The sequence below is a fragment of the Theropithecus gelada genome, chromosome 12 (assembly GCF_003255815.1).
Source record: "Theropithecus gelada isolate Dixy chromosome 12, Tgel_1.0, whole genome shotgun sequence".
NCBI classification, from domain to species: Eukaryota; Metazoa; Chordata; class Mammalia; order Primates; family Cercopithecidae; genus Theropithecus; species Theropithecus gelada.
In genome coordinates this window covers 107,629,825-107,642,713 of record NC_037680.1, presented here as the reverse complement: position 1 = coordinate 107,642,713, position 12,889 = coordinate 107,629,825, and positions in this window count along the sequence as shown.

Below are 12,889 nucleotides of genomic sequence, written 5' to 3'. Positions count from 1 at the left end.
GTAAGGCGAATTTTTATGCACCTGGGCATTTAAAAAGCAGTGGACCAGATCTCATTGCACCTGCAACTCTTGAGAATCAGCGAAGAAGAGTGGAGGCCTGGGTGGCTGGGCCCCGGCTCGGCCAGTCGGCTCTCTGGGTGATTTGGGCGCCAGAGTCTTGCGCTATTATAGTAGAAATGGGTGCTGTTGCAGGAGATGATTTTGGGTCCCCTTAGTTCCAGGCTTCTGTGGGTCCCAGTGGCCTGTCAAAACGCCAGGAAAGGTCCTCAGGAAAACAAGACAAAAAGCAGAGAACTCCTTTGCTGCCCAGCACACGGGGTGAGCAGAGTGGCATGAGGAGGCAGCACCGAGGGACCCAGGTCACAGGTCACAGACTGGAAACCCAACGGTGGGGAAAGTTGTTCCCTTTTGTTATTTTTCTTAAAATGAGCTTTACCAAGTTACGCTAAATTATTTTTTAAATATAAACATTAAAGACTCTGAAAAGCAGGGTGTCAAACAGAAACCTCTGAGCTAGAATCCCGCTAAAAACTCCAAGATCCTCGGGCGCGGTGGCTCACGCCTGTAAGTCCAGCACTTTGGAAGGCGGAGGTGGGAGGATTGCTTGAGGCCAGGAGTTCAAGACCAGTCTAAGCAACATAGTGAGACCCCCGTCTCTACTAAAAATACAAAAATTACTCGGGCGTGGTGGTGCACCTGTAGTCCTAGCTATTCCGGAGGCCGAGGCAGGAGAATTGCTTGAACTGGGGAGACAGAGGTTGCAGTGAGCCAAGATTACAGCCACTGCACTACAGCCTGGGTGACAGAGTGAGACTCTGTCTCAAAAACAAAACAAAACTAAACAAATCTGTTGGAGTGCAGTGGCACGATCTTGGCGCACTGTGAGCTCCGCCTCCCAGGTTCAAGTGATCCTCCTGCCTCAGCCTCCCAAGTAGCTGGGACTACAGATGCCTGCCACTCCAGCCTGCTGTGGCAGACTTGGTCTAAAAAAAAAAAAAAAAAAAAAAAAAAGAAAAAGAAAGATGGATACTAGACTCATTCAAGATAAATCAGACCTGCCAACTTCACCATACAGGAATTGACCTTTCCACAGGTATACCCTAGTGTGGGAGTCTCAAGATTGAGATTACTAGGTTTCACTTGCGTCCGTGTGAAGAGACCACCAAACAGGCTTTGTGTGAGCAATAAAGCTTTTTAATCACCTGGGTGCAGGCGGGCTGAGTCCGAAAGGATAGTCAGCCAAGGGAGATAGGGGTGGGGCGGTTTTATAAGATTTGGGTAGGTAGTGGAAAATTACAGCCAAAGGGGGGTTGTTCTCTGGCTGGCAGGGGTGGGGGGTCACAAGGTGCTCAGTGGGTGAGCTTTTGAGCCAGGATGAGCCAGGAAAAGGAATTTCACAAGGTAATGTCATCAGTTAAGTCAGGAACAGGCCATGTTCACTTCTTTTGTGATTCTTCAGTTATTTTGGGGCATCTGGATGTATACGTGCAGGTCACAGGGGATATGATGACTTAGCTTGGGCTCAGAGGCCTGACACTAGGGGAGGTAGGAGGCCCTACCTGGGACCTGGGCTTGCCCTTTGCCTTCTATAAACTAGCTTTTATCAAAATGTCCTAAACTGGGGAGTACCAGGAAGGAATAGAGGTTCCAGACTCCCAAAACATAGATTTGAGCTACTCTGTCCCTCCTGACTGGGGAAAAGGAGCCCCAGTGTGTATCTTGTTCATTGTCAGTTCAACCTGCAGTTGTTCAGTCACCGAAGAACCCTTGTACTAACTGTCCAACACATTGGACTACCCTTAATCAGCCCCTGGCACACTGAAGCCACAGAACGGGGAGAGGAGCAGAGAGAGGTGGTGGGGCAACAAGTCTCAGTGGGACATCAGGGAAGGGATGATCCAGGTGGTGGGGCTACCAGCCTCAGTGCGACCTCAGGGAGGGGATGATCAGGCTGGAGTTAAGCCATCCCTAGGGTTCCGTGGGTCCAGCCCTTGTAGGGGCTTTTTTTTGTGTGTATGGTGGGGTGGGGTGGGGGGAGACACTAAAGGTAACAAGTGGCACTAAAGGCAGAAGCTCTGTCAGCTGGTGTTCAGAATGAATACCAAGACTCCTGGGTGTACACTTGAAATGCCATGATTATATCTAAGTTGATGTAACAAAGAGATCCAGAGATACATTGGCTTAGGAATATTTATTTCTTCAGATGTCGGTGGTTCTGGGGTGTCAGGGAGACCCTGCCATCCTCAACATGTGGCTTCCTTTTCTTTCTCCAGGGCAGCTGATCCTCGATCTTCCGCTTCCCAGCCAGCAGGAGGATGGAAAAGCAGAAGGGAGGGAGAGACAACCTCCTTTGCAGGGCGTGACTTGGAAGTTGTACACATCATTTCCAGTCACATTCCATGGACCAGAATTAGCCCTGTGACCAACTGTGGCTGCCAGAAAGTCTCTGCTTGGGCGATCAGGCTGGCAGTTACATCTTTGGGAACATCTCTCACCCCCTGGGAACACCTGAGCAGAAACTGAAGGGCATTTAACACATTCTCCTTTGTGTCTAATCAGAATTGTCCCCATCAGTCAGAGCTCTGTGCTGGGTACATAGGTCATCTTTACACAACCCAGCAATGGAGAGCACACCATTCCCGGACTGCAGATGCAGAAACTGTGGCTCAGAGAGTTAAGCGACTTGTTCAGATTCAGTCAGCTGGTAGATGGTAGGTCTGGGATTGAGACCCAGGCCTGGCTGGTCCTGCCAGGACACTGTATCACAGCTTTGATTGGGGGCGTCTTTTTGTTTACATGTATTTTTTATGCTCAATGTACATTACTTTTGAAATACACAGAAAAGGGAAAGAAGCCGGAGTCCTGCCTTGTGTAGGAGGGATAAGTTAGAGGTGTACGCTGGGATAAATCTCCCTCCCGCCCTGGCCCTGGCCCTGGCCCTGCACCTGCTCCTGCTCCTGGTTCTGGTCCTTGGCCTGGGCGGCGATTCCCGGCGCTGCCTGAGCGTCGTCGGCCACCAGGGGGCGCTGCCGGGCTACCGGTCCGGTCGACCCGGGATCACAGCCTCAGGGGACAGGAAATGATCAACAGCATCTCCTCTCCGATCCAGGTGGCCTCAAGGAATCTCCGGGGGACAGGACAGGTGCTGAGCCGGGTGCAAAGGTGGAATTCTATCCCCAAAGCACATCCTGCACCCCTTTCCTCTGCAAAGTCCCGGAACCGCGTGACTCCGGATGAGTCCGTGGGGCTGGAACCCAGGGTTCAGCCCCCTGCGCCTCTGTGTGTCCTGGTCCCTTTCCTCCAAGTAGACAGGAGGCATCGCCTCATCAGCTCAGTTCACATTCCTCCAGGGCTCAGAGAGAACCCAGTCCCTGTCTCGGGACACCAAGTCAGGGCAGACTGCAGGAGAGAGCAAGGAAGATGATTCCTGCGCTCAGGTAGGGAGGGGCTCGCCTCTAAGAAGAGAGAAATGAGGGGTGTACAACGTGAGAGTGGAAATGCTCAGAAATAGTCAATGACCTGGGCAGCTGAGCTTTCGTCCACGCCCTGGCACAGTGTGTGTTGCACAACAGAGGTGTTCAGTGAATGTTTTTCATTCAATCAACAAACATCTCGAGTGCCTCCGTGTACAGGTCCTGGGCTAGGCTCTGGGGATGAAGTCCCTGCCCCCTGGAGCTTATATGCCGGTAGGATAGAAAGAGTAAACAAGGTCGGCCACTACTATAACCTCACATAGTGCTGAACTCTAGAGGAAATTAAAGCAAGATAAGGGCTCCCAATCCAGGGCTTATATTCCTCCCACTCCCCACCCCCGGTCCAGCCCGGCAGTGATGCAGGCGGAAGGGGACAGGGGTGTGGGGGGTGGAGAGGGCAGGGAAGCCACCCCCATCCTCTGGGCACAGCCAACAACCCCCAATTTTATACAGGAGAGGCTTCTTGGGGAAAACGTCATTCTAGGAGCCCTCAAAGTGATGGGATCCACTGACTGGAAAGAGAAAAAGTCCAAAAAGGAGGAATTCAAGCCCCTGAGGCACCTTTGGGTAGAACAAGGCAGGGAAGAGCCTCAGGGTCTCACAGCTTGGAAGCGGGAGGGCAAAGAGGAGGAGATGGAGAACCAGACCCCTCAGAGAATACCGGAGGGCCTTGAAGGGGCCAGGGGTGGGGAAGTGGGAGGATAATTTTATGCATCAATTTGGCTGGATCATGGTACCCAGATATTTGATCAGCCATTATTCTAGATGTTTCTTGAAAAATATATATATTTTTTGAGATGCAATCTCGTTCTGTCGCCCAAGCTGGAGTGCAGGGGCACGATCTCGACTCACTGCAAGCTCCACCTCCCAGGTTCACGCCATTCTCCTGCCTCAGCCTCCCCAGCAGCTGGGACTACAGGTGCACGCCGCCACACCCAGCTAATTTTTCGTATTTTTAGTAGAGACAGGGTCTCACCATGTTAGCCAGGATGGTCTCGATCTCCTGACCTCGTGATCCGCCCGCCTTGGCCTCCCAAAGTGCTGGGATTACAGGCATGAGCCACCGCGCCCGGCCCTGGGAAAGTATTTTTTGATAACAGTAACATCTGAATCAGTGGATGAGTGCTGAGTAAAGCAGATTCCATCACCAGGCGGGCGGGTCCTGCTCCCTCTGCTGAAGACCAAGATTAACCCTCACCCTTCACCTCCCACCTCTTCCGCACCTTGGAAGAGAAAAACATTCCTGAGAGGGGGGATTTGTCAGCAGATGGCTTTGGGACTGGAACTGCAGCATCAGCTCTTCCTGGATCCCCAGCCCCCGGGCCTACCCTGCAGATGTGGGCTTGCCGGTCTCCACAATCAGTGAACCGCTTCCTTAAAATCAACCTCTCTCTCTCCCTCTCTCTCCCTGTTCACATCCCATTGGTTCTGTTTCTCTGGGAAAACCTGACTAATACGGGGACTCTCAGACCCCTGGCTGAGAATGGCAGGCCTGAAGATTCTCGGAGGCATTCAGCATCGAATGAGCACCAGCTGGGCTTGGAGCTGCGTCAGGCACCAGGCACAGGACTCAGCCCTGGAACCGACTGTGGGCCCACACGGTGTGGGCCTTTGTCCCTGTCATGGCTTTGGACAGATGTGTGGCCCAGAGGGGACAACGGATCTGGGTGGCGAGGTGGGAAAGCTCGCCCCAGTATTCCTCTTGGTGAGAGCAGTCCCTTAAGGGGTCGCCTGAGTCATGGGACCCACAGGTGTGGACCTTTCGCCTCCTTCCTCCCCTCTCCCCCAGTGACTTTATCCAGCACCTGCCCTGCCCAGCCTTGCACAGGCTACCTTGTGACCCACTCACGGGGAGATAGTGGAGCTTCTTTCTGCCCTCAGGAGCCTTGTTCTCAGGGCAGCTCATCCAAGAGAGTAACATATAGTAGATTGCCACACACATGCCTGGTGCTTAGAAAAGCTGCTTATAAAATCCAGAGGTGAAGGAAGAAAAGATTGAAATCTCTTTCACGAATACATATCCCTCCCTTCCTCCCTCCCTTCCTCTCCAAAGTAGACCTGCCCCAGGGCCAGGAATCCCCTCCCTACAAGGCTAGGTAACAAGTGGATTTTTGCTTTTGAGCTTCAAAGTCTTGGCTTCTGGTGGTTTATAGGTGGTCTTTGAGGGTGATTTTGACTGGAGGCTTGTTAGCTTCTCTATGCTTTTGAAACGCCCACTCTTCCCACAAGAATCTGGGACTTTGCAGGACTGGTCCAAGGTGAGTGCAGGATTAATTGCCAAATGAATTTTCTCTTAAGCCTGGGGTCCAAAGTACAATGGACAGCCAGCGAACACTTATGAGGGGTTTGAACAAGTGAAATCAAGGCCCAAGGTCATAGGACCCAATGGAGAGTGAGGCAGCTGGGGTCTGAGATGACCAGCATGGGCCTCAAAGCAGGGGGCTTGGAAATAGGCCCTGAAGAGGGGGTCGCTTGCGTGGCTAGGAAGGGGTTGGGGCCCACTAGCATTTCCCAGAATGCCTATTTTCTTCAGCAGTGAGAGCTGGAGGGAGGGATGGGTTTCTCAGCACAGTTCCAGTATGAGTGGCCCTCACCACAGGGCGCCATTGCCAAGTCAGAAAGAAACCAAGCTTAACCGCTGCCTCCTGTCCCCATGGTCTGTGAAAGTCTCATACTGTAGTGTGTTGAATGGTAGCCCCCCAAAAGATACATCCACATTATAATTCCTGGGACCAAGAAGTGTGACCTTATTTGGAAAAAAGGTCTTTGCAAACGTAAGTGACCTCATTTGGAAAAAGGGTCTTTGCAAATGTAATTTACAACACTGAATGAGTACCTGTTGAGTGTGGAGCTCCCTATGTTGCCCAGGCTTGTCTTAAGGATTGTTTGTGTGTGTGTGTGTGAGATAGGGTCTCACTGTGTCATCCAGGCTGGAAGGCAGTGGCATGATAATGGCTCACTGCAGCCTCAACCTCCCAGGCTCAAGCGATCCTCTGGCCTCAGCCTCCCGAGTAGCTGGGACTAGGGTTGCACACCACCACTCCTGGTTAATTTTTTGTGTATATCTTTTGTAGAGACGAGGTCTCCCTAAGTTGCCCACGCTGGTCTTGAACTCCTGGGCTCAAGTGATCCACCTGCCTCGGTCTCTCGAAATGCTGAGATTACAGGCGTGAACCACTGTGCCTGGCTCAAGTTAAAGATCTTGAGATGAAATGATTCCTGGGATCATTATCTTGGGATCATTATCTGGGATGGGTTGTAAATCCCAGGATGAATGTCCTTATATGAGACGTGCAGAGGAGAGACCCAGAGATAGAAGAGGAGGCCACGTGAAGACAGAGGCAGCGACTGTGTGTTGCAGCCACAAGCCAGGATGGCCTGGAAGAGGCAGGAACAGACTCTTCTTAGAACCTCCAGAGGGAGTGTGGCCCTGCTGACACCTTGATCTTGGACCCCTGGCCCATTAGAGCTGTGAGAGAGTAAGTTTCTGCTGTTTGAGGTCATCTGCTGCAGGAGCCCCCAGGAACAAATACACATCCCAATCCCATTTTTAATTCCCGAGGGTTTCACCCCAGGGACACTTCTTCCACATGTGCCCTGTTGTGCTCCGTTTTGCCCTGTATTCATCTGCGAGTGGTATTGCATCCTGTTGATACGTTCCACATGGAATATACTTGTACCAAAAATGTCTTGTTTTTAGGAGACTGTGGGGGATGGGAATTGGGGGAAGGTTTCCATTTTCCGGGGCAAATATAGCTGTTCCTCAGTGTCCTAAAGGAATTGGTTCCAGGACTCCTGGAGGTACCAAAATTCAAGGATGCCCAAGTCTCTGATATAAAATGGCATAGTATTTGTAAATAACCTATGCACATTCTCCTGTATACTTTAAATCATCTCTAGATTATTTGTAATACCTAATGCAAGTGCAGTGTAAATAGTTATTGTACTGTGTTAGTTTTAAAATTTGTGTTATTTATTATTATTATTATTTTGAGAGAGAGTCTCGGTCTGTCGCCAGGCTGGAGTGCAGTGTTGTGATTTTGGCTCACTGCACCCTCCGTCTCCCAGGTTCAAGCAATTCTCCTTCCTCAGCCTCCCAAGTAGCTGGGACTACAGGCGTGCGCCACCACGCCCAGCTAATTTTTGTATTTTTAGTAGAGATGGGGTTTCACCATGTTGGACGGGATGGTCTCGATCTCTTGACCTCATGATCTTCCCACCTCAGCCTCCCAAAGTGCTGGGATTACAGACATGAGCCACCATGCCTGGCCTATTGTTCCTATTATTTAAAAAAAAATTGAGAGATGAGGTCTCAGTCTGTTGCCCATGCTGGAGTGCAGTGGCATGATTATGGCTCACTGCAGCCTGAAACTCATGGACTCAAGCTATCCTGCCACCTCATCCTCCCGAGTAACTGGGACTACAGGTTTGTGCCATCACACCTAGCTAATTTTGGTTTTTTTTTTTTTTTGGTTTTTTAGAGCTGTGATCTCATTATGTGTTGTCCAGGCTGGTCTCAAACTCGTGGCCTCAAGTGATCCTCCCACCACAGTACTGGGATGACAGGTGTGAGCCAGTGTGTCTGGCCGGTTGTTATTTTTTAATTGCTTTTCTTTTTTCAAATATTTTTGATCCATGGTTGACTGAACTCTTGGATGTGGAACTGGGGGTAACTGAGGGCTTGACTAAATTTGGGCAAAATAGAATGATCTCTAACCTTTACAAAGCTAATCAGACACCTCTAGGGTAGCAAATCCTAAAAGAAAAAGATCAGGCATATGAGTGCGTGTGTGTGTGCATGTGCACCTGTGCTGCCAAGCTGTTCCCTCCCCCACCCCCACCAGTTTGCTTTTGGAGGCAAAGGAAAGGCACCCTCCTGGCTAGCAGGCTAGATGAGCCTTGTCACCTGGAGCATAGGATGCGGCCCAGATCTTCTCCTGAGCACAAAGATGAGCAAAATCAAAGGAAACTGTATGAGACTGAAGACCTTTTGTGTGGTCTTCCCGGAAGTGGCAGAAGTTTCTGGTGGAGGAGTAAAACAGGCTCCTGCTACACATAACTTCCTTAACCACCAATCCACAGACAATCCACCCACCCACACCACATCCCAGGCCTCTCCTTTTCGTGCCTGACCTGTGCTCCTGTGGCCTGCATGGGTGTGAGTCACCTCCTTCTCCACTGCAGGCCTCTTCCAGGATGTCCTGGTGAAGACCACCACTGTCTATCCAGTTATACTAGCCGGAACCCTGGGCGTGTCTCTTGACACTCCTCATTGTCCCCCAAACCCAGCCTGTCCCCAAAGCCTGTTGATTGTATTTCCTCCTTGTCACACAAATGTCACCAACTCTGATGGGCACCTTGTTTCTTCCCTTTGTGGTACCTGTCACAGTTGCAGTTTGCCTGTGAGCTCCACGGAAGACAGGCGCCGTGGCGGCTTATTCCTTGTCGTGTCCCTGGTGCATTTTTTGCATCACTGTTATTCAAGAAATACTTGCCAAATAATTGAATAAATAAGCAAATGAAAGAAGGAATGCAGTTTTGAGTGAGGATGGTGTTGAGCAGTGCCTGAGGTTCACGTAAGAATGTCCTAGATGGTAAGACAGGAGACGCACGGGCACAGTAGGTGGGATCTCCCCACCCCTCCCATAAGAGTGCAAAGCTGGGACAAGCCAGAGGCTTCACAGGCCTGGTAACTGGGGGGTAGGGTTTGGTGATTCCTACCCAGGGCTGGGGGCATCGGGAGGCTCTTCCTCTCTACCTGGGCAGTGTTTACCAGGTGTGTTTCCCATTCATTATTTTGCAATGGGTACTGGGTTCAGAGTGTCCACAAGCAGTGGGCGCTTGGAGGTTCAAGGAAAGTGTAGTGTAGCTTTCTCTCCCTTTTAGGAAGATTTCTGTTTTTCTTTTTCTTTTTTTTTTTTTTTTTTGAGACAGAGTCTTGCTCTGTCACCCCAGCTGGAGTGCAGTGGCATGATCAAGGCTCACTGCAACCTCTGCCTCCCAGGTTCAAGTGATTCTCATGCCTCAGCCTCCTGAGTAGCTGGGATTACAGACATGAGCCTCTGCACCCAGCCTAGGAAGATTTCAAAAGGAAGATGAGTCTATTGTAATTTAGAGGGCCATTTTACACTCCCTGTGTGGGTGGCAGATGCTCTGGGTCTGGCAGCTAGCTCTATCCCAACCTTCTCTATCCACCCTGCAATTCCCTCCCCTCCCCCTGACACAACTTTCCCTGGATTCTCCAACTGTTAACATTTTGCTGCAATTGCTTTGTCTCTCTTCGTCTCTTTCTGTGTGTGTATATTTCCACATACTTTTATTTTGCTGAGCAATTTGAAAGCAAGTTGCTGACATCTTGACACTTCACTTCTAGATATCTCAGCATCTCCTAATAAGGATATTCTCCCACAAACCACAATACCATGATCACAACCATAAGAGCACCCAGGATACTATCTGTATTCAAATTTCTACAATTGTCCCCGGAAGAGCTTTTAGCACTGGATTTTTTTTTCCTATCCAGGATCCAATCAAGATAATGTATGATATTTGGTTGTTATGTCTCTTCAGTCTCTTTTCATCTAAAACAGTCTTTCGGCCGGGAGCGGTGACTCACGCCTGTAATCCCAGCACTTTGGGAGGCCAAGGTGGGCAGATCACGAGGTCAGGAGATGGAAACTATCCTGGCTAACACGGTGAAACCCCGTCTCTACTAAAAATACAAAAATTAGCTGGGCGTGGTGGCGGGAGCCTGTAGTCCCAGCTACTGGGGAGACTGAGGCAGGAGAATGGCGTGAACCCAGGAGGCGGAGTTTGCAGTGAGCTGAGATTGCGCCACTGCACTCCAGCCTGGGTGACAGAACGAGACTCTGTCTCAAAAAATAAATAGATAAAATAAAGCAGTCTTTCACCTTTTTATTGCTGTTATTGTTCTTTGTTTATGTGAAATTAGCTTTTGATAAAGAGTCCAAGCCAGTTGTCTTGTACAGTGTCCCATATGTGGGTTAATCTGGTTGCTTACACAAGATTAGATGCAGGTTGAATATTTTTGGCCAGAGTTCTGTACTGCATAGATGCCACTGTAGACTTCCCTGTCAGGTATCACATCTGAAGTAAATAATGTCAGCTATCACGCCTGGAGTAAATAATGTCAGTATCATATCTGGAGTAAATAATGTCAGGTATCAGTATCACACCTAGAGTAAATAATGTCAGTATCACATCTGGAGTAAATAATGTCAGTATCACATCTGGAGTAAATAATGTCAGTATTACACCTGGGGTAAATAATGTCAGTATCACATCTTAAGTAAATAATGTCGGTATCTCATCTGGAGTACATAGTGTCACTATCACATCGGGAGTAAATAATGTCAGTATCACGTCTGGAATGTATAGTGTCAGTATCACATTGGGAGTAAATAATGTCAGTATCACACCTGGAGTAAATAATGTCAGTATCACATCTGGAATGTAGAGTGTCAGTATCACATCTGGAGTAAATAATGTCAGTATCACATCTGGAATGTATAGTGTCAGTATCACATCTGGAGTAAATAATGTCAGTATCACATCTGGAAAGTATAGTGTCAGTATCACATCTGGAGTAAATAATGTCAGGTATCCGTATCACAACTGGAGTAAATAATGTCAGCATCACATCTGGAGTAAATAATGTCAGTATCACATCTGGAGTAAATAATGTCAGTATCACACCTGTTGTAAATAATGTCGGTATCTCATCTGGAGTACATAGTGTCAGTATCACATCTGGAGTAAGTAATGTCAGTATCACATCTGGAATGTATAGTGTCAGTATCACATCTGGAGTAAATAATGTCAGGTATCAGTAACACACCTGGAGTAAATAATGTCAGCATCACATTGGGAATAAATAATGTCAGTATCACATCTGGAGTAAATAATGTTAGTATCACACCTGCTGTAAATAATGTCGGTATCTCATCTGGAGTACATAGTGTCAGTATCACATAGGGAGTAAATAATGTCAGTATCACATCTGGAATGTATAGTGTCAGTATCACATAGGGAGTAAATAATGTCAGTATCACATCTGGAATGTATAGTGTCAGTATCACATTGGGAGTAAATGATGTCAGTATCACATCTGGAGTAAATAATGTCAATATCGCATCTGGAATGTATAGTGTCAGTATCACATCTGGAGTAAATAATGTCAGTATCACATCTGGAATGTATAGTGTCAGTATCACATCGGGAGTAAATAATGTCAGTATCTCATCGGGAGTAAATAATGTCAGTATCACATCGGGAGTACATAGTGTCAGTGTCACATCGGGAGTAAATAATGTCAGTATCACATCTGGAGTAAATAATGTCAGGTATCCTATCTGGAGTACATAATGTCAGTCACTCTTGGTGATGCTGAGTTTGATCACTAATCCTCACTCTGTTTCCCCTTTTGTAAGTAATTTGTAGAATCCTCACATGGTCACAGGATTAACTGAATATCCAAGTCACCAAATAGTTTTGGCAATGCTTGGTGATGCTTACCCGAAGGAAGCTTTACATTGGGAATTGCAAAATGGTAGTTTTTCATTCTTTTATTCCTGCTACATTTACTAGCTGGCCTTTTATTCTGTAAGAATTTCCAAATCCCACTATATTAAAAACACTAATCACTGTGGGTTCGTGGAGTTTTAAAAATGCTATAATTGAAACTACAGCTATTCATTTTGATGTTCAAATCATCCCACATTTGAGCAGTGGGAGCCCTCAGGTCAGCTCCTGAATCCTTTTGACATGATCATATTTATCTTCCAAAACTGTTTTGCTTTCTTGTGTGGCAAGAGATTCCTTGCTCACGTTGTGCATTTTCACCTCCAGCTTAGAATCAACCATTTCTCTAACGAGCCCTGGTACCTTTAGTGGTGAATGATATACAGAAATAAAGAACCTGGTGATATATGTGCTCATTGCTACTGGGCTGTCATTCAGTGGAAAGGATTAGAAAATTCATTTTTTAAAAAATTACAAGTTCAAACTGATATTTCCAACTCAAATTTAACGTTACAGAGTTTTTCTTTCACTTCTTTACTTATTACTAGTATCTTTTTTCCCCTTCAGTAAAATATATATTTGCTTATTTGCTTTCCACTATACATGCATAAAACAGTTTCAGAATTACAAGGCCAATATTACTACTAACAGTAAATCTACTAAATAGAAGATTTTCTGTAGTTCTTCTGTTCTTAGAACAGATCCTTCTCTGCAATCAGAGTGCTTGCTCTGTGTGGTTGTGGTATCAGTTTGAGGCGTTATCAGTTTGATTTGCTTCTTTTGCATTCTATTGTAGGGTTTTCTTTATCCCATCTTGTTAACATTTAATTTTATATTTTAAATACATAAAACATTTATATAGTTAAAAAGTAAAA